This window comes from Mustela lutreola, chromosome 5 (genome assembly GCF_030435805.1).
Source record: "Mustela lutreola isolate mMusLut2 chromosome 5, mMusLut2.pri, whole genome shotgun sequence".
Classification (NCBI taxonomy): Eukaryota; Metazoa; Chordata; class Mammalia; order Carnivora; family Mustelidae; genus Mustela; species Mustela lutreola.
In genome coordinates this window covers 132464571-132489086 of record NC_081294.1, presented here as the reverse complement: position 1 = coordinate 132489086, position 24516 = coordinate 132464571, and the positions used below count along the sequence as shown (strand labels likewise).

The following is a 24516-nucleotide window of genomic DNA, read 5'->3' as shown; positions in this document are numbered from 1 at the left end:
TATATCAGCTCTCTTTACACCTTAAAAAACTGGAAAATAAACAACAAATTAAGCCAACCCCATGCACAAGAAAGGAAATAATCAAGATTAGAGCAGAGATCAATGAAATAGAAACTGGAGATACAGTAGAACACATCAATGACACTAGAAGATGGTTTTTTGAAAAAAATCATTAAGATTGATAACTACTGGCCAAACTAATCCAAAAGAAAAGAGGACCCAAATTAACAAAATTATGAATGAAAAGAGAGATCATGACTAACACCAAGGAAAAAGAAACAATCATCAGAAATTACTATCAACAGCTATATGCCAGTAAGTTAAGCAACCTAGACGAAATGGATGCATTCCTGGAAAGCTATAAACTTCCAAAACTGAATCAGGAAGAAATGAACAACCGAATAGACCAATATCTAGTAACAATATTGAAGGAGTGATCACAAACATCCCCAAAAACAAAAGCCCAGGACCTAACGGATTCCCTGCAGTACTCTACCAAACATTTGAAGAAGAAATAATAACTATTCTCATGAAGCTGTTTCAAAAAAATAGGAACAGAAGGAAAACTTCCAGACTCTCTATGAAGCCAGCATTACCCTGATGCCCAAACCAGGCAAAGACCCCACCAAAAAGGAGAATTTCAGATCAATATCCCTGATGAGTATGGATGCCAAGATTCTCAACAAGATCATAGCTAATAGGATCCAACAGTACATTACAAAGATTATCCACCGTGACCAGGTGGGATTTATCCATGGGATACAAGGGTGGTTGAACATTCGCAAATCAATCAATGTGATAGAATGAATCAATAAGAGAAGAGAGAAGAACCACATAGTGCTCTCAGTTGATGCAGAAAAAGCATCTGATAAGATACACTATCCGTTCCTGATTAAAATGCTTCAAAGTATAGGGATGGATAGAAGGAAGTTTATAAAATCTATCTTGAAATACCCACATATAAATCCTTAAGTTTATAAAATCTATCTATGAAATACCCACAGTGAATATCCTCCTCAATGGGGAAAAGCTGACAGCGTTCCCTTTGAGATCAGGAGCACAACAAGGATGTCCACTCTTGCCATTGTTGTTCAAAAGGTACTAGAATTCCTAGCAACAGCAATCAGAAAACAAAGGAAATAAAAATATTCAAATTGGCAAAGAAGAAGACAAACTGTCTCTTTACAGATGACATGATACTTTATATGGAAAACCCTTTCAATATTTCCTGTAGAGCTGGTTTGGTATTTGCAAATTCTTTCAGTTGTTGTTTGTCCTGGAAGCTTTTAATCTCTCCTTCTATTTTCAATGATAGCCTAGCTGGATATAGTATTCTTGGCTGCATGTTTTTCTCGTTTAGTGCTCTGAAAATATCATGCCAGCTCTTTCTGGCCTGCCAGGTCTCTGTGGATAAGTCAGCTGCCAATCTAATATTTTTACCATTGTATGTTACAGACTTCTTTTCCCGGGCTGCTTTCAGGAAAAGTCTCCAGCCCCAAACTACTAGAACTCATACAGCAATTCAGTAATGTGTCAGGATACAAAATCAATGTACAGAAATCAGTTGCTTTCTTATACACTAACAATGAAAACATAGAAAGGGAAATAAGAGAATCAATTCAATTTACTATAGCACCAAGAACCATAAGATACCTGGGAATAAACCTGACCAAAGAAGTAAAGGATCTGTACTCAAGCAACTACAGAACACTCATGAAAGAAATTGAAGAAGACACAAAAAGATGCAAAAACATTCCATGCTCATGGATCAGAAGAATAAATATTGTTTAAAATGTCTATACTGCCTAGAACAATAATTTCAATGCCATCCTGATCAAAATTCCACCAGAATTTTTCAAAGAGCTAGAACAAAGAATCCTAAAAGTTGTATGGAACCAGAAGATATTCCAAATTGCCAAGGAAATGCTGAAAAAGAAAAACAAAACTGGGGGCATCATGTTGCCTAATATCAAACTATATAACAAAGCTGTGATCACCAAGATGACATGGTACTGACACAAAAACAAACACACAGACCAATGGAACAGAGTAGAGAGCCCAGATATGGACCCCCAATGCTATGGTCAAATAATCTTCAACAAAGCAGGAAAAAATATCCAGTGGAAAAAAGTCTCTTCAATAAATGGTGCTGGGAAAATTGGACAGCTATGTATAGAAGAAGGAAACTCGACCATTCTCTTACACCATATACAAAGATAAACTCGAAATGGATAAAAGACCTCAGCATGAGGCAGGAATCTATCAAAATCCTAGAGGATAACATAGGCAGTAACCTCTTTGACATAGGCCATAGCAACTTCTTTCAGGACAAGTCTCCAAAGGCAAAGGATACAAAAGTGAAAATGAACTTTTGGGACTTCATCAAGAGCAAAAGCTTCTGCACAGCAAAGGAAACAGTCAACAGCATAAAGAGGCAACCCAGGGAATGGGAGAAGATACTTGCAAATGACACTACAGACAAAGGGCTGATATCCAAGATCTATAAAGAACTTCTCAAACTCAACACCCAAAAACCAGATAATCACATCAAAAACTGTGCAGAAGGGTAACTGGGTGGCTCAGTGGGTTAAGCCTCTGCCTTCAGCTCAGATCATGAGCTCAGCATCCTGGGATTGAGCCCTGCATTGGGCTCTCTGCTCAGTGGGAAGCCTACTTCGCTCTCTCTCTGCCTGCCTCTCTGCCTACTTGTGATCGGTCAAATATATAAAAAAAACCTTTTTAAAAAAAAAAGTGGGCTGGGGCGCCTGGGTGGCTTAGTGGGTTAAGCCACTGCCTTCGGCTCAGGTCATGATCCCAGGGTCCTGGGATTGAGTCCCGCATCGGGCTTCCTGCTCAGCAGGGGGCCTGCTTCCCTTCCTCTCTTTCTGCCTACTTGTGATCTCTGTCAAATAAATAAATACAATCTTTAAAAAAAAAAAGTGGGCAGAAGACACGAACAAACACTTCTCCAAAGATGACATACAAATGGCTAACAGACACATGAAAAAATGTTCATCATCACTAGATTTTGATTCAAATCAAAAACCACACTGAGATATTACCTTACACCAGTCAGAATGGCCAAAATTAACAAGACAGGAAACAACAAGTGTTAGAGAGGATGTGGAAAAAAGGGAACCCTGTTACACTGTTGGTGGGAATGCAAGTTGGTGCAGCCACTTTGGGAAAAAGTGTGGAGATTCCATAAGAAATTAAAAATAGAGCTATCTTATAACCCTGCAATTGTACTACTACATATTTACCCCAAAGATACAGATGTAGTGAGAAGAAGGGTCATCTGTACCCCAATGTTCATAGCAGTGATGGCCACAGTCACCAAACTGTGGAAAGAACCAAAATGCCCTTCTACAGACGAATGGATAAGGATATGGTCCATATGTACAATGGAATATTATGCCTCCATCAGAAAGGATGAATACCCAACTTTTTTATCAACATGGATAGGACTAGAAGGGATTATGCTGAGTGAAATAAGTCCGTCAGAGAAAGTCAATTATCATATGATGATACTTACTTGTGGAACATGAGGAATAACACAGAGGACATTGAAAGATGGAGAGAAGTGAGTTGGGGAAATTGGAGGGGGAGACAAAGCATGAGATACTGTGGACTCAGAAACAAACTGAGGGTTTTGGAGGGGAGGGGAGTGGGGTAGGGTGAGTGTGGTGATGGGTATTAAGGAGGGAACATATTGCATGGAGCACTGGTTGTGGTGCTTAAACAATGAATTTTGGAACACTGAAAAAATTAAATTATATTAAAATATAAAAAATTAAAAAACACAAAATATTAGCAAACCAAATCCAGTAATATATAAAAAGGATAACACATCATGGCCAAGTAGGGCTTATCCAATAATGCAAGGTTGGTATCACATTTGAAAATTAAATCAGTGTAATTCACTAGATTGATAGAATACAGGGAAGAAAACCATTTGATCATTCCAACTGATGCAAGAAAAGCATGTGACAGTATTCGATCTCTGTTAATGATAAAATGCTCAGCAAACTGGAAATACTAAGGAGCTTCCTCAACCTGACAAAGGACATCTACAAATAATTCAACCAACAATATCATACTTAATATTAAAAGACTAACATGCTATTCCCTGAGATCAAACCACTTTTTTTTCTTGAGGTCTTAGGCTTTGAAATAACACAGAAAAGCAAAAAAAAAAAAAAAAAAAAAAAAAAACCAAAACCAAAAACCAAACCCCCAAAACAAACCCCGAAACACAAATATCAGACAAAAGTAAAACTAGCTTCTACTGGCACTATTTACAGACATAGAAAATCCCAGGCTAGAGCAGAACTCAGGTAGTAACCCCTTCAACATCAGCTGTATCAACTTCTTTCTAGATATGTCTCCTGAGGCAAGGGGAACAAAAGCAAAAATAAACTACTGGGACTCCATCAAGATAAAAACCTTCTGCACAGTGAAGGAAACAATCAACAAAAGTACAAGACAACCTACAGAATGGGAGAAGATAATTGAAATGACATATCTGATAAAGGATTAGTATCCTAAATATGTAATGAACTTTTATAATTCAACACCTCCAAAATGAATAATCCAATTAAAAAATGGGTAGGTTAAAAAATGGGCAGAAGACATGAATAGACATTTTTCTAAGAAGACATACAGATGGCCAGTAGACACATGGAAAGATGTTCAACATCACTCATCATCAGGGAAATACAAATAAAACTAGAATGAGATATCACTTCATGCCTGCCAGAATGGGTAAAATCAATAATGTAAGAAAACAATAGGTGCTGGTGAGGATATGGACAAAGGGGAAATGTCTTGCGCTGTTGGTGGGAATGCAAATTTGTGCAGCCACTCTGGAAAACGAAAGTTCCCACAAAAAGTTAAAAATAGAATTACCCTATGGACCAGCTAATAAAACAAATACCTACAAATAAGTCTAGCAAAAGACAACCACATCCCTTATACTTAAAACTACAAAACTTGATTGAGAAAAAAGAGTGAATTAACAAATGGAAAGATATTCATTCCATGCTCATTGAAAAGACCCAATACTGTTAAAAGGGCCATTTTCCCCAAATTTGTAAATTTAATACACTCCCAGCCATTGTTCTAGCAGATTAGTGAAATTAGACAAGATCTAGTAAAATTAGACAAGCTGCTTTTAAAATGAATATGGAAATCCAAAGATTCTAAAGTAATCAAAATAATTTTTTAATAAGTTGAGAGTTGAAGAACTTACTAAAGTGATTTAAAATAATAATTTAAAGCTATTGTTATTAGCACAGTTCATCAAATGCAAAAAGATATGATAGCCCAATGGAACAGAATAGAAGGTCCAGAAATACACCCACAAATGTATGGTCAACTCATTATTTTTTGTTTATAGATTATTTTAACTAAAAATTATTTCAATATTTTAGAGATAGCATACGAGCAAGGGAGTGGAGGGGAGAGGCAGAGGAAGAAAATCTTCAAGTGGACTCCTCATTGAGCAGGGATCCTGATGAGGGGCTCAATCTTACTACTCTGACATCATGACCTGAGCAGATTTATTTTTTCAACCGAGAGAGAGTGCGTGAGAACACTCACATGGGGAGTGGGGGAAGAGAGAGAGAGAGAGAATCCCAAGCAGACTCCCTACTGAGCACAGAGCCTGATACAGGGTTCTACCATGACCTGAGGTCATGACCTGAGCCGAAAACAAGAGCTGGACACTCAACCGATTGAGCCACCCGAGGTGTCATTTTTGACAGAAGTACAGTGGCATCACAGTGCACATTTCTGAAGCCTAGTGGGCCACTGACGCTTCTTAGGGCCACATGGCATTACTCTTGGTCAGAATGAGATTATTTTCACTGCAGCATCTCAGTGGTTTATGGAATTTGGGTGGCCATGCTTTCTTCAGGTGAACACCTACACTTGACAACCACATACACTTCCAGTGTCCTAACTATATTTATTGCACCACTGGCCAGGAGGCTTATTCTCTGCAGTGAGGACTACAGTTCCGTGAGGGAGCCACCTTAAACCAATTTAGAGTTACCTTCAAGTCAATGTAAATAACACTCAGTAACAGTTACAGAAAACTGGTTTTGGGTCTGCAAGAAGTTCAGTGAATAGAAATACTATCTTTTTGGCATCATGTATGAATTAAAACCTCAGGCCTTCAGGCGGTCAGCACATACTGTATCTGCACTGCTTGCCTAATGTTCTACTAAGTCTTAAGATAGAAAAAGCAGATATGATCTCTGGGCTGAGTTGCTAATGATCTAATTTGGAAGATAAGGCAGACCCACATCTTTCCTCTTCCTTCTCCATTCCATCCTTTATTAAGCCTGCTGCTGTCCAGCCCTGAGTCCGACAGTCTAGGAAACACTCTGGTGATCCCCGCTCTTCATGCATGAAAGTGCTAGAAACAAATGAGCCAGCATGCTACAGACTGCAAATCCTATAGGAACTCCGTGATGAGATATCTCATAATAGGCTGGTGTTGTCATTCACAGGAGGTATCAGAGATAGCTGTATCTCACCACATGCGGAGGAATGTACCAGCAAATACTGCTGACTGCCAGAAGGGTATGGAAATATTCCACTTGGGTCTGCTGAGTAATCTTCCTTGAAGATACAAAGTCAAACTTCTGAGTGTGTACCAGAGGTATCTTACAAAGTCATACATAACATGAGACAGGCTAATTATGGATTATATGAGAACAGAGAGCAGTGATAGGAAATCCAACTCCAGCAGGCAGTGGAGATGAGTCAATTTTCTGGGCTCTCTAGAAAGCACAACAGTGGGCATGGTGCCCTGTGGAGATGTTGCCTCTCAGAGCTAATGCTGTGGTAAACCAGCAACAGCCAGGAGGCCAAGCCAGTGTTCTCCTTGTCTTGATGCCTTACCCTAGACATCATTTTTTATTGTTTGTAGCTATAATTACACAAAGTCAGGATATCCTTCACACAGGAAATAAGTTAGAGGGTGTGTGTGTGTTAATATAAAAACTATTCCCACTGGGACTGGATAATAGTGGGTCACAAATATCTAGCAACATTTAGGAGGAGAAAATCTCTTTAAGACCCCAAGGTTTCCTTATTCGGATTAAAACATGGCATAAAAGCAGTAATAGTGCGGTGGGGTGGGTGGTCAGTGAAGCAGATATTTAATGTAATCAAACCATGTATTACTTAATCCATGCCTAATGGATGGCTACGACCTTCAAATTTTAAACGAGAGCTAAAATTCGTTACCTGTAAGAAAAAAAGTGACACTTCAAAACTCACTCCCCTATCAAAAGAGAAAATAAAAATTATCTGTGTCAGAAGCATATGAAAAACCTGTTTTCTGAAAAAGCCAAGTGGCCTCAATGGCTTTAAAACAGTATCTATGAGTGTTTTGATGGAAGGAGAGTAGGAATGCCAGTTTCTTTTGCAAAATTTTGCCTACAATAACAAGAACAGAACAGTAAACTGTTCCTTAGAGCATACCAGGAAACGGAGGTTGGGCAAGGAGGAGTGTCTTTGGCAACAGAGCTGACCCTCAGGGGACCATTTATACTGGCCAATACCAAAGCCACTATTGAGCAGACAGTGATGGGATCAGAGATTAGCCAAAAAAAGAGGTGACCAGCCTATTTTTCCACAAGTCAGATGTTGCTCATTTCCATTTCAGAATCTACCTTAATTTTCCTCTGAATAAAGTATATGTTGGGCCCCCAGGTGGTGCAGTCATTTAAGCCTCTGATGCTTGGTTTCAGCTCAGGTCATGATCTCAGGGTGGTAAGATCAAACCCTGTGTCTGGCTCCAAGCTCAGCGCAGGGTCTGCTTAAGTTTTTCTCTCCCTTTCCCTCTGCCCCTCCCCCTACCCTGTGCTCTTTCTCTAAAATAAAATTTTAAAAATAATGAATCCTTACATGAAAGTATATGTAAGGGGTGCTTAGGTGGCTCAGGTGGTTAAGCCACTGCCTTTGGCTCAGGTCATGATCCCAGAGTCCTGGGATCGAGCTCCGCATAGTGCTCCCTGCTCAGTGCTCCTCTGCCTCTGCTGCTCTGCCTGCTTGTGTCTCTTGCTCTCCAAATAAAATCTTAAAAAAAATTTTCAAAAAAAAATTTATGTAAATATGAACATCGTCCTACATTTCTCATTTTCAAGCACACCCTTGATTTGATTTCACCCCTGGTTTTCCATTGGTCTTTCTTGCCATCACAGTCTCTTCCATCATGTTCCATACCCCTCACCTGGCAAGTTCTCTGCCCATTATTATTGAGGCACTTATTTTTGAAAGTATAGCTCCCAAAGGAAGTCTCAGCTACAAAACTGAAAATTAATCCCATTATTAAACTGTGCTTTTTCTCTTCCTTGGAAAAATTGTTCAGTGTCACAGTGTTCTGGGAGGTCAGAAACAAAAGTATTACTTCTGTGAATGCAGTAACAGACCAGGTGGAGGGCGGGTTAGAGTATAATTTATGCTTTTTTGCTCAGGGCTCATCTGAGGTCCTTTGGGTACACATGGTGAGAGCCAAAGGACTCCCTGTTCCTGAAACGGCCCTCCTGCAGCCCGTCAGGACACAGAATCCCAAGTATTGCTTAAAATCCTCATTTGCTTACAGCCGCTGCTAAAATGCAAATATGTTACCTTTGGGGACAGGGGCACCTGTTATCACTGAGCTGTGTTTTGTCATCAATGTTTTGAACAAATAAATAAATATAAAGACATAAAAAGTCTTAAGGGAATGGGATGATAGGGCGGTTTTGTGAGAAGAGGGGGAAGGGAAAGCTTGATCTAGGGAACTGGCTACAAACAGGCCTGGGCAAGGCACAGAGTGGGCTCTTGTGGGAAGAGTCATGAGGTGAACATTTAAAAATGTGCTATGGCCTTGGGTAAGGGAATAATGCAAATGTAACTCCTAAAAAGTCTGTCTGGAACTGTGTCTTGTGCATTTATTCTAAGCCAGGTTACTTTCTTCTCAACAGCAGGGTAGGATCATCACTGGGGCTTGAAGGCCTCGGCCAGTGAAATCGACTGACTGATAGGGGAGTAAGGCTCCCTGGGGCTGCATTCTGTGAAGAAACTGAGGCCTTTGCTGATTTTGTCTAAAGAAGCTGCTGCCCAATAGCTGGGACACAACGCGACCAAGTCCTTGCCTGATGCAGCTGACTGAGTGAGAACCATTTATGGAAGCTACTGTAAGTCATCTGCCTTTACTTAAAATGGACATGCTCAGCACATACAGAAGTGCTTACTCCTTTTGGCTCTTTCATTTCCTTTCCTGGGGTGAGTTCCCTGTAAGAGAGTTCTGTTTGGCAAGGCACAAATACTAACTCCACATATTCTTGTATTGAGCTTAGAAATCAAATTCTTAGGTAGTTGGCTAAAGCAAAAGAACTCCTACTAAATATGGACATTGACAACAAATTCAGAACTGAACACATATAGTGGTAACACTTGCTTCAGTCCTAAATTTACCTGCAGAACCCAAGACAGACTTTGTATTTAACTACTATGATTAGCCTGGATGGTTTATCGTTTGATGAAATGGGTACTCTATTTGTATAGTCAGGTATAAAATTCTCAGCCATTGTTTTCTGCTATCACCTCTGGGCAACATTGTGCAATGCGATACCAAATCTCTAGAGATTAGCTTTGGGTACACAATTTGAATAAAGCTTGATCTAATGTTAAATCTCTTAAGAAATAAAAAATCTGCTCTAAGGGCATAGGGGAACAGTGGAGGACACATTAAAAAATATTAATGGTAAGTAAATATTTAAATCTCTTTAGTTCAAAGAAATACACCAAATCCCAATGGGTAATTCAACCACAAAACTGACTTCTGTCTCAAGCATGCACATTAAAGGCCACTAGCTGTCTGAGGCTGCAGTAAGATGCATTTCAAGGGCTTGCCTCTGAAGTTCGCCTCCGTACTAATGCCAAGAGCCTATACTCCTACAAGACTTCTCGAAGGGAGAGTTTTAAAATACCCACCACTCCCACTGTGAGAATATGGGAAGTAAAATGGAAGCCACTTGCTTGAATGACAAATGATATAACCTAAAATATTACATTTGGATTGTGATAAGTTACTCTGAGCAACAGAGAGAAAAAAGTGACAAAACCACTCCTTACCGAATAGCCATCATGATAATATCTATAATTTACTGAGGGCTTTATATGTCAGGTACTGTTTTAAATGTTTTCCACCTAACCCATTTTCTGTCAATACTCAACTTCATGCATACTAATCTAAACATTAAGTACATCTCAGATTTTTCCAGAAGCAACAATGCAAACATTTCCACTGTTGGGAGTTCTGGACTGGGAATCAGAAGACCAGAATTCTCACCAGTGTTTTTCTTAACAAGTTATTTAAGTGAGTACATCACACAACATTCTCCTGGACCTTGGAAATGGGAGCACCAGTTCTTGATTCCTCTCAGCATGAGGGCTCCTATATAATATTAAACGATTTTATGATTCCTTTGTACCATATCCATCCTGATGTAAGAGTTGTATGTTTTATAATGGCTCACGGAGGAAATACAACATGATAAAAGGCTATTAAGAATTCAACAATGTTCTGAGATGAATTTATATCTTATTAATCACTACAGTAAAATAGTATTGCATACACACACACAACATTATTCTGTCTCAAATGCTCATTGTGCACTTGGAACACATGCAGTAACTCAGAGGACCAGGGGCCCATGGTCCACCAGTTGCTAGCCACCATATGTAGCAACTCTAACATTCTATTATACTCTAGGTTAAAAGCATTGTCTTCCTATAACTGGCTGGATAAATTCAGCCGCACAGTGGTGCTGGGTGATCCTCTGTGAAGAGTTTTCCATGTTTCCAGTGCAACAATGAGTGTTACAGCTGAAGAATGAAAGTAAAGCCTGGAGGGTAAGTTACAAGAGTATATCACCATGTGGCCAATAGTCCCACCCACCCCAGGGCCAAAGATTCACAATACAGGCATCCTCTTGCTTGCCTCTGCTGAAGAACTTGGGTCCAACCAAGAAAATGCACGTTTCAATGCTGTAAGAATAATATTGACTATTTATTAAGCACTTAGTAGGTAATAGGAACTTTACCTATTATTCCTAAACTCTGTTTGAGTGTAGATATCTATTACACAGATAACGAATATTTATTTAGGGATGCCTGGGTGGCTCAGTTGGTTAAGCAGCTGCCTTTGGCTCAGGTCATGATCCCAGCGTCCTGGGATTGAGTCCCACATCGGGCACCTTGCTCGGCGGGGAGCCTGCTTCTCCCTCTGCCTCTGCTGCCACTTGGCCCGCCTGTGCTTGCTCTCGCTCTCTCTCTCTCTCTCTCTCTCTGGCAAATAAATAAATAAAATCTTTAAAAAAAAAGAATATTTATTCATCTATCTACTTATTTTTTTTATGAGATTAAGTAACTTGCCCAAGAATACAGAGACATTAAGTGAGTATAGTATCTCTCTTACTCCAAAGACCATGTTCTTTTCGTATTTTACAGGGCTGAGTGTTCCTTTGGTTTCTTTGATATTATTAATTTTATCTGGACAAAAGCAACCCCTTGCAGTACCTGATGAGATAGATGTCTGCCATTTTGTTCCTGAGATGTGATTTCTTTCTCATTTAAGTTCTGTGGAACAGAATCCCTGACTCAGTACTTGGGCTCTGGAATATAGAATGTATTGAGAGGGCTAAAATCTACATTATTTTTCTATTCTGAATCAAGGCACATACCAATTCCTCCAGCATCTTTTTGTTGTAGTTTATACATTCGTGATGTGATATACATACTCACACTAGGGCCCAAATTAAGATATAAAAGACACATAAAGGAGCAGAACGACTGTGTAATCTGTGATGCACAAGGTGCAATAACGAGCCTCGGGACCATTTACATTTTTACAGTCTGCAAAATGTTCAGCTACTGACGAACAAACACACTCTAATTATGGTGGAAGGCACCTAGGTTTAGATACTGAATGATCTGCTGTGGTTAACTCTTCACAGGATCATTGTGTCTGCGCAGTGGATGGCACCAACTCTGCACTCTGCTGAGAGGGTCAGTAATGGATACCCCATTGACCAAATGCCCCATTGACCAACCCCTTCTGTCCCCCAACCAGACAGAGCTATTGGCCAGCCTGCACTTTTGTCTCTGGTTTGGAGATCCCTAATAGACTCTTGGGCTGTATGCCTGAGGTGGGAAGATAGACTCATCCAGTGTACAAACACAGCAAGAGTCCTCAGAATAGGCTGAGCCCTTAGGTACAGAGGGGAGACATCCAGTCCTATTTTCTGTGGCACCAATATCCTGTTCATGGACAACACTTGTCAGAATTTATAGGAGTTCAAGAGGATGAATGCTTTTCTCTCATGTGCCTCAACCATTCTTTCCTTGCCTCTCATTTACATTCTTTTAACATGAAACTTTCATTATTCCCATTTCAATTTCTAATGTTGTTTTCTGTGTTTATGAAGTGCTATCCCAGGTGACTTTATAATAAATCTCCCTTCAGTCCTATGATTGCTTTCAGTGTATGAAATCCAAATAGGAGAATCTGAGTTACGAATACAGGTCTATTTTATAATAATTCATTTTTATCTTGAAACAAATATCTGAAATTCAATTTCTTTTCTGTCTCTCTCTATTTTCTTTCCATAGTCAGGAGAGCTTGCTTTAGCTTTGTTCAATTCTAATTCTGCATTCTGTTTGATAATATAATACCACAAAAATAAAGTCTTAAGACTTGATTTCATATATGTAGCTGTTTTTCTCTTCTTGTAATTCTACAAGATAAAAGTTTTTTAAAATATTCACCAATGTCCTTCCATAATTAGTTGTTATTCATCCCCTGATTCTTTGATGTATTCACAAAAAATCTGCATTTTGCATTCGTGAAGGATTACTTGTCTGAGCAAATATTAACCTTGCATACACATGTGTCCTTTTGATCTCTTAACAAAATTTTCTTTTACCAATTTGCAGACCATAGTTACATAAAACAAAAGTGTCTGAAAGACTCAAAGTGGACAAAGTAACGTATATAAATGTAAAATCTATTCATGAAAAATTCCAAAAAATTTTGGCAAATTTATAGTGATCTCCAAGCTACTGGAGGAAAAATGTGACAGCTGCTGAATAGCGTTTAGTGAGAATGTGTAGCAGTAGCAGCGCTTCAAAGTGAGTATCACAGTCTCTTGGTTAAATTACACGTGGAATAATTACCTGTGTGGGAACTTAATTAGGGCACAAGATTTTTAAATTCCATGAAATACTAAATTGTCATTTTAGTACCATCAACTGAACTTGGGCTGATATTAATAAATGGACCTTTTAGATTATTTGAAGTATTTTTAGAGCCAAGTAATTAGGGCTACCCTTGACACTTTCCTTATTAAGACCTTGTTATTTTGGCACAAGTAGTCATTCTTCTGAATACATGCTATAAGAGAATATATAATTGGGACTATGAGGCCCAACATATTTGATAACAGTCATGGTGGAAATTAGAAATGAAATCATTTCTGGTTATTTGATCTGGGAACTGATTAAGGAAACACTACTAAGTCTCCACTACACAGATGAGTTCATATGTTCCCAGAGCACAGTATTCTAGGGTTGCTGCTTGACATACACAAAAACAATCTTTATGTATGTATGTATGTATGTATGTATCTGTCTATTTATTGTAGGCTCCATGCCCAGTGTGGAGCCCAACTTGGAGTTTGAACTCACAACCCTGAGGTCAACCTGAACTGAGATCAAGAGTCAGATGCTTAACCGACTGAGCCACCCAGATGCCCCCAAACTCTCAGTATTTTATACCAAAAGACACACTTCTAACTTACTTTGTACTTTTTAAAAGTAATTTTCCATTAATCTTATAATTACAGAATCTAGCTATTAAAGAGAAACGAGGATATACATACGTATATCCGTATAGACATATGTATGTACGTATTAATCAGTCAGTCTATCATTGGTTCAACTTTCCTTTATTAAGACCTTATTAGATACCAGGGCCTTTACTATGTGCTACAGATAAAGATAACCTAATTCCTGTCCTCAAGCAGTTCAATTTTGTAAGAAGAGATAGCTATGTAAGCACATAAACTACAGTACTGGAAATTACAAGTGTGAGGGTTAGGAGTAAGCTCTCTGAGACAGGTGTGGTATGAAAAATATGGCCATAATATTTTGTACTTCACCACCCTGTGTCTAGGCTAACCTGCTATTTCGACAAGCAGAATTTGGCAGAAGTAATCTTATGAAGTTCTGGAGTGTAGGCTTCCAGAGACTTTCTGATTCTACTTTTATCTTCCTGAACACTCCTGATACCATGTAAAAAAACCTGAGTGAGACACCATGGTGGGGAGTGGGGAGAGGGAGCAGCCTACAGTCCGTTGGAAGGCTCCAGCTATGTGAGTGAGACTGAACTAAACCCTCTAGCCCTAGTCAGTCTACTGGGTATCTGAAGCCACATAAGTGACCCCAAGGGAGAATAGCAGAAAGCCATTCGGCCGAGCCCTACCCAAACTGATGAGCCAAACTGATGGAACAAAAACAAATAAATGATTTTTGTTTTAAGTCACTGTATTTGCAGCGGTGTTTTATAAAGCAATAGATAATTGGTACAACAGATTTAGTAACACTGAGAATGACAGCTCAACAGCAAGGATGGGTAGGGCAGAGTTGGAGGTAAGAGACCAAAGAAAACTGTCACTGTTTATGAAAGGCCACCTTCTTTCTCATCCATCCTTAATAGAAGACTGTGGCAGGCACCTTCTTACAATGATTTCTCCTAGTTTAGCTTCTGATCTTCAGCTTTCAATTTGCTTTCTCTCTAGCATCTAGCTTTTTATTAGTTGAGTTTTCCCTTTTTTAAGCTTTTTTGAACCAATGATGTCCTGGCTAATGACTGCTATCTTTTCTAAGTGCTACTTCTTGGAATATCTCTGTGTCTAGCCAATGCCATTCCCACAGGGCCCCTTCTAACCTGATATGAAACAACTGGCATATGGAAGCTAGTTAATTTAGTGGTAAACTTCCCCAAGATGCTTTGAAACTAATTCTGATCTCAGATTAGAACAAATCACAATAAGTGATATGGATATTACTGACTCTAAGTTTTCAATAAAGGTTAACTGTTGTGGGGTATACTTGGTATCACCAAGCAGAAATATGTGGTAGATAGTTTATCATTATTTCCATTAAAAAGATTTAAAATTGGAGGGGAGACGGCCAACAGATAAACTGATTTGATCCCTTAAAAAAGTGCTATCTATTTAGCGCTTCAATATTTGCCAGGCACTGTTCTAGCCAAAGCAACAACAAAACAGACAAGAATTCATGTCCCTGAGGGAGACAGGAGCAGCAGCAAATAACACAAAGGGACAAGAGGATCTGTTTTCTACACAAGCAGCAACTCAACAAATACTAAAAAAAGGAAAGTGGAGGCCACCTTTGAGTATTTTAATAATACTTATTACTAATGGAAGAGAAGGTCATTAAGATTTGATCCATGTGGAAAAAATCAGAGTAATTATGGAATCCCACATGATAGCAGTGTGTGGTCTGATTATTAAATAGGCAGTGATGTCATTTTGTGGAGAAGTTGTGCCGTCCTCACCACTTGGCTTGTTTAAACCAAGGGTGACCACTGCCTCTGGGAAAACCTTAGTGGGAGAAAATGCGTCTTTGAGAAAGAAGGGGCAAGTCTTCTACTAGGACCTCTCCAGCTGTAACCTCAGAACCAATTACTTCTTTAAAGCTAACTAGTTCAGGTTTTCTGCAAATTAGTTATTCTGGTGACTGATTCTATTAATACAACAATAGGCAAAACAACCACTATGCAGATAAGGAATTGGTTTTATTTTCTGAATATTTCTGTAGACCATTATATTAACTATAGAATAGATATGTGCATCTCATTAAAACGCCATATACTAAATAATGAAGTTATTGTTTAAAACCTAATCAGGTAACCTGACGATTCTGGACAGTTTTTCTCATATTCCAGATCCTACTTTTGTCATATTACCAAACAATATACTAAGCAGTAATGTTTTAAAATGAGTGTTCAGTATTTTCTTTAAAATAAAGTTGAATTCTGGGGGTATCGAGGTGTCTGTTCGTTAAGTGTCTGACTCTTGATTTCAGTTCAGGTCATCAACTCAAGATGGTGAGACAGAGCCCCGCACTGGGCCGCATACTTGGCATGGAGCCTCCTCAAGATTCTCTCTCTCCCCTTCCCTCTGTCCCTTCCCTCTCTTCTTAAAAAAAAAAAAAAAAAAAAAAAAGCTTAAAAAAATAAAGTTTAATTGTTCATACTAAAAGTAATTTTATTCTTGTTTGATCATAGTAGAAGAGCAGCTGCTCGTTTTTATACCAATATCTATTTTTTTTCTCTAAAAATGGTCTAACCAAAGTTCTTTCCAACAATAACAATGAATTCCACACATGCTGAACTAATAATGGTTGAGGAAGATGATTTATGAAAAAGAAAATTCTTCTTGTTTTAAAAGATAAATGGCAGAAAGATAAGGCCCAAACAAACAGACAAACAAAAAACGATCATCATTTACTAAAAACTCAAAAGCATCTACTGCGTTTAGTAAAATGTCAATAGTATGCAAGAGAGTGAAAATCAATGGATAAACATTTTAGTTGGTGTGATTATGAGTAAGAAAAAAGACAATGTTGATGAAAGTATGTTTAAATTATATAGCAAATGAGACAGCAGAATTCCTGTCTATAGGGATTTTTAGGATATTAGCATATAGGGAGATGACAGAACCTCTACCCCTGGGAATGTTAAAGAAAGGGTAAAATCACTGATTCAGCAAACATTTTCTGGATTTGTACCAAACAATAATGGTGTTAGAGAAGATCAGGATCCTGTCCTTAAGGAGTTTATACTGCAGTGGTAAAAAGTGATCTTACAGGAGAGAGAACAAAGGTCTGCAGAGGACATTATGGGCACCAGAGCAAGCATATGGGGAAAGATGATCAGAAATACTTCATTCTTGAAGATAACCTTGCTAAATAATTACATATTTGCTGGGGCAATTAACCAGACAGGAAGACTATGTTTGACATGACCTAGGGGAAAAAAATCTTTCTATCTTATCGTTATGTAAAGGATTGGCTAAATAAATCTTCCAGTGTTACTAAATTAAAAATAATGCAATTTGCTAAACATTTACACTAAGTTCTAGTCAAATTTAAATCTAATGAAAACCTGAATTTTCACATATTTCACCAGGCAAAAAAATAAAATATTTGCCTTTTTTTTCCTGCAGGGTGGTATGAAAAAGGTATGTACATGACACCCAAGGGAATATTCTTAGAAATGCTACAGAAAAACAAAAGGAAAAGAAAAAGACAATTAACAGGGGATTTCTAATGTCTTTTGAGTTCCAGGAAGACATGGGATAGGACTTGAACTGGGGGTTCCCAGGAAAGGCAACTGAATATATTCTGAACAGAAGGTGCAAAATCAGAAATAAGGTAGATCAGTAAGCAAAGAACCAAATGGGAAGTGTCAGAAAGGGTTTCAAATAAGCAAGGACAAGAGATTGGCACTGTGTAGGTCTTAGATCTGGAAGCCAGAACTAAACTATAACATTTTAGAAATAAAAGCACAGGAGAAAATCTTCAGGGTATGAAAGAATTCTTAGATATGCTACCAAAAGCATGACCCATAAAAGAAAAAAATTGCTAATTTTAGATATTGTTATTATTGGAAACTTCTCTTGAGGGAAAAAAAAAAAAAGGACAACTACAGCTTCAGAGAAAATATTTGCAAAATATCTGAACCAGGACTTGTATTAAAAAATGGAACAAATGCCACAGACCTGTACCCCTGGGGCTAATAGTACATTATATGTTAATTAAAAAAATGGAACAAATGCATACAACTAAACAAGACAACAGTCTGATTAATAAAAAAAATGGGCAAGGGATTTGAACAGACACTTCATGAAAAGATGACATGTGAATAGCAAATAAGCACATGAAAAGAAGCTCAGCCTCATTAGTTGTTAGGAAAATAAAATTAAAACCACAACCAGATACCACTACATTCCCCAGAATGACTGAAAAAAGACTAACAGTAAGAGATGTGGCTTAATTGTATGGAGAAGCTGCAACTCCCATATACTGTTGGTGGCTATGCAAAATGGAACAGCCACTTAGAAAACAACTTGGCAGTTTCTTATAATGTTAAAGATAATCTTTTCCATGCAATCACCCATTCATATTTTAGAGATTTACCTGAGAAAAATAAAAACATATATATTCACACAAAGACTTACATATGAAAATTTATAGCAACTTTGTTTATAATAGTCCCAACCTGGAAATAATCCATATGTTCATCAATTGGTGACTAGAAAAATGAACTATGGTATAAAATGGAATACCCCTCAGAATTCAAAAGTCAAGGACTATATGTAATAACATGGATGGATCTATAAAGCCCTGTTTTCAGTGAAAAAAAAAAATCTAGAACAGAAGATTATATACTGAATGATTCCATGTAAATAAAATTTTAGAAAAGGCTAAACTATAGTGAGAGAAAACAGATTAGTATCCCCAGGGCCACGGGTAGGAGAAGCGGATTGCATACTCGGGAGCACAAGGAACCTTCTGGGGTAATGGAAGTGTATTGCTCATCACATGATGATCCACATTTGGTAAAAATCATGCAAGATGATAATATGGGATATCTTAACATGGGATTTTAAAATAACTTAAGGATCACATAGTCAGATGATTTATTGTTAAATTTAACTTAAGCCAAGCAAATAAATATATTAAAATATTGCCTCTCTTTAATAGATGAAAACGCTTCTGAGGATTAATATTCTGCTGTGTTATCTTGGTGAGATTTTTGTCCAGTCATTTTCACAGGACCAGCACCCCAAGAGATGAACACTTGTTAGAAGAAGGAAAGCTTGGATAAGAGTGTGTACATTTAAAGCATGTGGCTTTTTCCAATACTGAAAAGCTAACTGGTCTATATGGCACTTATATTTTCTGTTATAGCCTTTTTGGTAAAACAAACTAAAATTCAATAAACTGTCTTTGTATTACTTTAATGATATTATCCCATAACAAAAGATGGTGTTTACATTAATACCCAAATAAAATCCTTTTATTTTCCTTTAAGCACTTAAAATGCCAAACTCTTACAAAAGAAACTAAGAACTAGAACTCTTATAACTTAGAGATTGAGTTATATTATTAAATGTTATATAACTCATCATTTACCTGTTTTTTATTTCATATTTTAAAAAGATACTAATGGTACAAAAACAACTTGAAAGCAAGGCATTCCTGAAAAAGTACATACTTTTTTAGACCACTAGAAATATTTAATGAGTTACTTCAAGATTCTCCCGGCTTCAAATTTAAAAATAGTTTTAAAATATTCACTACAAAAGCACCCCTACGTTTATTGCAGCAATCACCAAGATATGGAAGCAGCCCAAGTGTCCATCCACAGATGAATGGATTAAGAAGAATGGGATACAGGGTGCCTGGGTGGCTCAGTGGGTTAAAGCCTCTGCATTCGGCTCAGGTCATGATCCCAGGCTCTCTACTCGGCAGGGAGCCTGCTTCCCCCTCTCTCTCTGCCTGCCTCTCTGCCTACTTGTGATCTCTGTCTGTCAAATAAATAAATAAAAATCTTTAAAAAAATAAAATAAAACTCCTTCCTTAAAAAAAAAAAAAAAGAATGGGATACTACTCAGTCATATAAAGGAGTGAAATCTCACCACTTGCAACAATATGGATGGATCTAGAGGGTATAATGCTAAGTAATAAGTCAGTCAGAAAAAGATAAATACCATATGATTTCATTCATATGTGGAATTTAAGAAACAAAACAAATGAACAAAGGAAAAGAGACAAACAAGAACCAAACTCTTACATGTAGATCAAGGGTGGTTGCCAGAGGGGAGGTGGGGCGGGGGGAAACAGGTGATGGGGATTAAGAGTACACTTACTATGATGAGCTCCAAGTAATGTATAGAATTGTTGAATCATTATATTGTACACCTGAAACTATTATAACACTGTATGTTGACGATACTGGAATTAAAATTAAATAATTAAAAATTATTAAGTACCTAATATGTGGAAAAAAAATTCTACCTATAGAAACTACTAGAAAAGAACAATTAAATAGTGAACCTTTTATAAATGGTTGGGGAGCAGAACATGGTCACAGTGTCAGGGTAATACTTTGCATTATGCAACTGGCCCTGTTTTTCCTATTTTTAGTCTTATACATTTATTTTGCTTGTGATCTTTGCATTTGGTGTTTATGTGTGTCAAATCCCCCAAAGCCTTTAAGTGCACCTTGAAGAGACAGAATTTGAAAAAGGTCATCATACTCACAGCGACAAGAAAGAAAATACATGGCACTATGGTTTTCCCCCATGCTCCCACATGCTGCATCCATCAGTCTACCAGATTCCCAAGAGAAAGTTCGAGTACGTGAGGTCTATGTTTAGCTTAAATTCAGAATCCAGACAGAATAATTCTCAAGTGGGTTTTACCAAGTCACAAAATTGGTCTGGTCCCAAAGGCCTGTCTTCATCTAGGACCCAGACAGGTGACTTTGTGCGTACAAAATGAGACCCGGAACAGCTCCTGTGGTGTTGCTCAAGGTCTGCCAAGTTACGTCTCCTTTCCATTTTAAACTCAGACAATATGAAATTAAAGGTAATAGAAATGAAAACAAAACATGAAGTTTTAAAGGAGGACCAGGATTTCGATGAATTAACTTACATAATACAGAGAACTGAAATTTAACAGCTCTGAGCATGAACACCTGAAGCAGGGAAGAAATTTTACGTGATGGGCTGGTATACTGCACAGCCAAGTTAGGACTGAAAGCCTCCAGGATAGGGTTTTTCTTCTTATGAAAAATTTATGAATAATATTTGCAATGATGTATATAATATTCCTTCAAGGAAAGTTATTAAGCTTCCGATACAGAACGGAAATGAGAGACAACTGAACCAGTTCTGGATGTGGCAGCTGGCCAGGCTTGCTGGTGGACAGGATGCCTCATGAATCTCTCCTCATGCTTGTCATTTGATTCATCCCTGTTTCTTCCCATGCGGTCTGAAGACAAAATCAGTATCACTAAATCTATAATATGACTGAAGAGCTAGCTGTATAGCTTCACAGGCTAACTTTGAATTTTAGGGGGAGAAACCTACATGGCACACCTTATTTCTATTGTATGACATCTGAAAATAGTAAGTGTGAATGGCAGTCCAATTTATCACAAAATATTTCTTTGATTTGAGACAGAAAGATGGCTTGGGTTCATTTTCTTTCCTCTCAGCAGACACTCTTACAATATTCAAGTTGGGACAAAAAAAGACATGCAGTCCTTTTCTTCGCCACGTTAATAACCACCACTAGGAAAACAGACTTTCAATAGGAAGGTAAATTAAAACTAGTCGAAGGCCTGTTATCGGCGCAGATGATCTGCTCTGCAGAGTCCTGCAGTCCCATTCTGTTTTTGTGCAGAGCCAGTGGGAGAGGCTTGCGGAGGTGGGCTGGGACTATTCACAGACTCCAGTCCGTGACTCTGCATTCATAATCTGACCTTCAGATGTCACTGAAGTACGTTTCACAGCCAAAGTGCTTTCTTTTGGCACCTGTCTATCTAAGCTACAATCCTGGGATCTCATTTTGGGAAACAGGATTCTTTTGACACCGTTTACAGGATTCCTCTTTCGCTGTGACACACACCGCATTTATATGCTTTTTGACAGTTATTGTTCTATTGTCTTATAAATGAACATTTTTAGTTCTCTTGTCTACCTGTATTAGCTCCCCAGTAAGACTTTAATCTCTTTAAGGAAAAGAATGATTCTGCTTTTAATTCTCATAAGCATTCTTTGATTCATTGATTCATGCCACAAACAGGGTGATCTCTGTACCCAGCAGTGGCCGGTCACTTTGGGGCTGGAAGCATAGCACCATGTCATGTGGTAGAGTGTGGTTTGGTGTTACAAGAGCAGATCAAAAATATGTGATGGTGGCAGACAGAAAGAAAGATTATTTCTGCCTGGTGGATGGCAGGACAAGGTAAGAAGAAAGCACAATGAGTTGGACCCCTTGAAGAAAGAAAGGGTAGGGTTTTGAGTATCAGCAGTAGGCCTTAAGCCCATGAAGACTGGATTTAGGGTCTGAATGTCATCACACGTCAATGCTGAGCCACCGAAGAGTTCTTACGGGAGGCATTATAGACACAGCTGGGATTTAGAAGATTATCAAGAGAAAGGTAGGTGGCTGATTGAAGAAAAGGAATAGAGACCATAATTCTAGGACGAGGTTGGTGTTCTTAAGTGAGGCATTCTCTCTGCCATCATTTTTCTAACTGCCTCGTTTCACAGACTCCCCAGCTTCTTTATGTAAAATACAGGCTATTTTTTAGATAAGCATTTTGTTCTCCAGACAGAGATCTTCCCTCCCTTCTTCATTTGACTAAAATCCTACTCATTCTTCAAAACCGAACTCGAGGATCGTTCCCTTTGGCATGTCCTTCCTGGTGTGGACCACAGCACAATTCAGGGTGTATCTCAGTGAATGGTAACCACAGACTTACTTGTCTGACTTGGTCTTAAATGCCTGCTCTGTGCAGAGCCTCTTACGAGTCTGGCACCTCAACACCCAGGTCCATGTGACATAGTACTTCTCAATACATGTTCGCTAAATAAATGCATCCAAGTCCCCAAGTCTCTGGTATTCAAATGTCACTTAAACCGGGAAGCTCAATTTATAGCAGAGAAGATCTGGGTAGGCAAACTAAAATTTACAACTTAGAAATAATAAAATTCCATAAAAATGGAGACTCCCTAAGGAAAATGAGTCAATTATTTTTGGAAGCTTATTCTCACAATAGGAAATGTATCAAAGTTAACAGCACTGGAGCTCCAGAGGCAGACTCATTAGGGAATTGCTTGAAATGCTCAATATCAGAAAAAGAATATCAGAGCTTGTTGCCAGTGATCAAATAAAACCACTAGCAATGTACACGGCAGCCAAAAAGTCCTACCAGAAGATAAATGGTTGAAAAAAATTACAGTCCAGGCACAGCAGATCAAGGGGAATGGAATTTAGAACAGTGCAAATTTCACAGCCTTCCCCTATTGCTGATCACAGCAGCAAATTGCATTTTAAAGTGTTTTCAGAGAAATAGTCACTAAGAAAATTCGTGTAGTGCTGAACTGCCAGAAGATTTTAAAACACAAGTGTTTCTGAGAAGCTACTAAAGACTTAATTCAATATAATTGTGTATATATTTTTCGTTCATTGAAAAATAGTAACTCCACAGGCTTGACTGGCTTGTGGAGATAGTAGAAGGCTACCCTGAGCTTCATCACAACATAATCAGTAGGAAATCCACATAGCTTAGCAGTTTTTTTTCACAAAATACTGACATTTTTTGCTTAAATGGCCCAGGGGATATAACTGGCTGGGTCTCTGCTCAGTTTACTTACTTACCAAGTTTGTTCTACCCCCTCCTCTCCACTGACTCTTTCCATTACCATCTGAACATAAAAACACTGCCCTTGACCTCAGGGCATCCTTTCATTTCTGTCTTCCGTATCTCTACCCCTTTGGTCTCCTTTCTCAGCACTATAACATGACTTTACCCCTCACTTTATTGGAGTGCTCTTGTCTTCGGCGGCTATCTGCTATGCACATTCCAGCTCATGAGCCACTTTCTTGGCCTCTTAACACCTGGCTCTTTTCTTGGCACTTGCCGTTACTGATTGCTGTCTCTCTGAAAATTTTCCTTTAGCTTCTAGGATACCAGACTGCCTTTACTATACCCTCTTGATCTCTTCTGCCCATGAAATCCTGAAATGTCAATGTTCCCCAAAGTTTGGTCCCAAGCAGCCTTTTTTTCTACCTACAGTCTCTCTCTGGATGATCTCATACACCCTTATGGCTCTGTTATCTACAAGCTCATGACTCCTAAGTCCTTATCTCTTCTGTAGATCCCTTCTTTGTTCCAGAGCTTACCTATAGGACTCTGGACATCTCCACTGTATCACCCTACAGCAACCTAAGTTTATCATGATCCTCCCAGGTCCCCCTGTGGTCTCTTTTTTTTTTTTTTTTTTTTTTTTTAATTTTTTTTTTTTTAAGATTTTTTATTTGTTGATTTGACAGACAGAGATCACAAGCAGACAGAGAGGCAGGCAGAGAGAGAGGGAAGCAGGATCCCTGCTGAGCAGAGAGCCCGATGCGGGACTCGATCCCAGGACCCTGAGATCATGACCTGAGCCGAAGGCAGCGGCTTAACCCACTGAGCCACCCAGGCGCCCCCCCCCCCCTGTGGTCTCTTAACAAGGAATGGTACCACCATCCACTGGGTTGCTCAAGTCATAGTCAGGAGTGTTGTGTGTGATATTGTACCCCATCTTTCCCCTTACATTCTATTAATGACAAACCTTGTCCATTTTACCA

General features: G+C 38.5%; 1 protein-coding gene and 1 long non-coding RNA gene across 5 annotated transcripts in view; one reads left to right on the top strand and one right to left on the bottom strand.

Annotated features, from left to right (window-relative positions):
* Positions 1–24516, bottom strand: part of FER (FER tyrosine kinase) — a 483097-nt gene that overhangs the window by 43559 nt on the left and 415022 nt on the right. The gene's annotated exons all lie outside the window — the stretch shown is intronic.
* On the top strand, positions 8983–16270 carry LOC131832516 (uncharacterized). Its single transcript, XR_009354081.1, has 3 exons — positions 8983–9194; positions 10775–10914; positions 16171–16270. It is a non-coding gene; the product is annotated as an uncharacterized LOC131832516 (long non-coding RNA).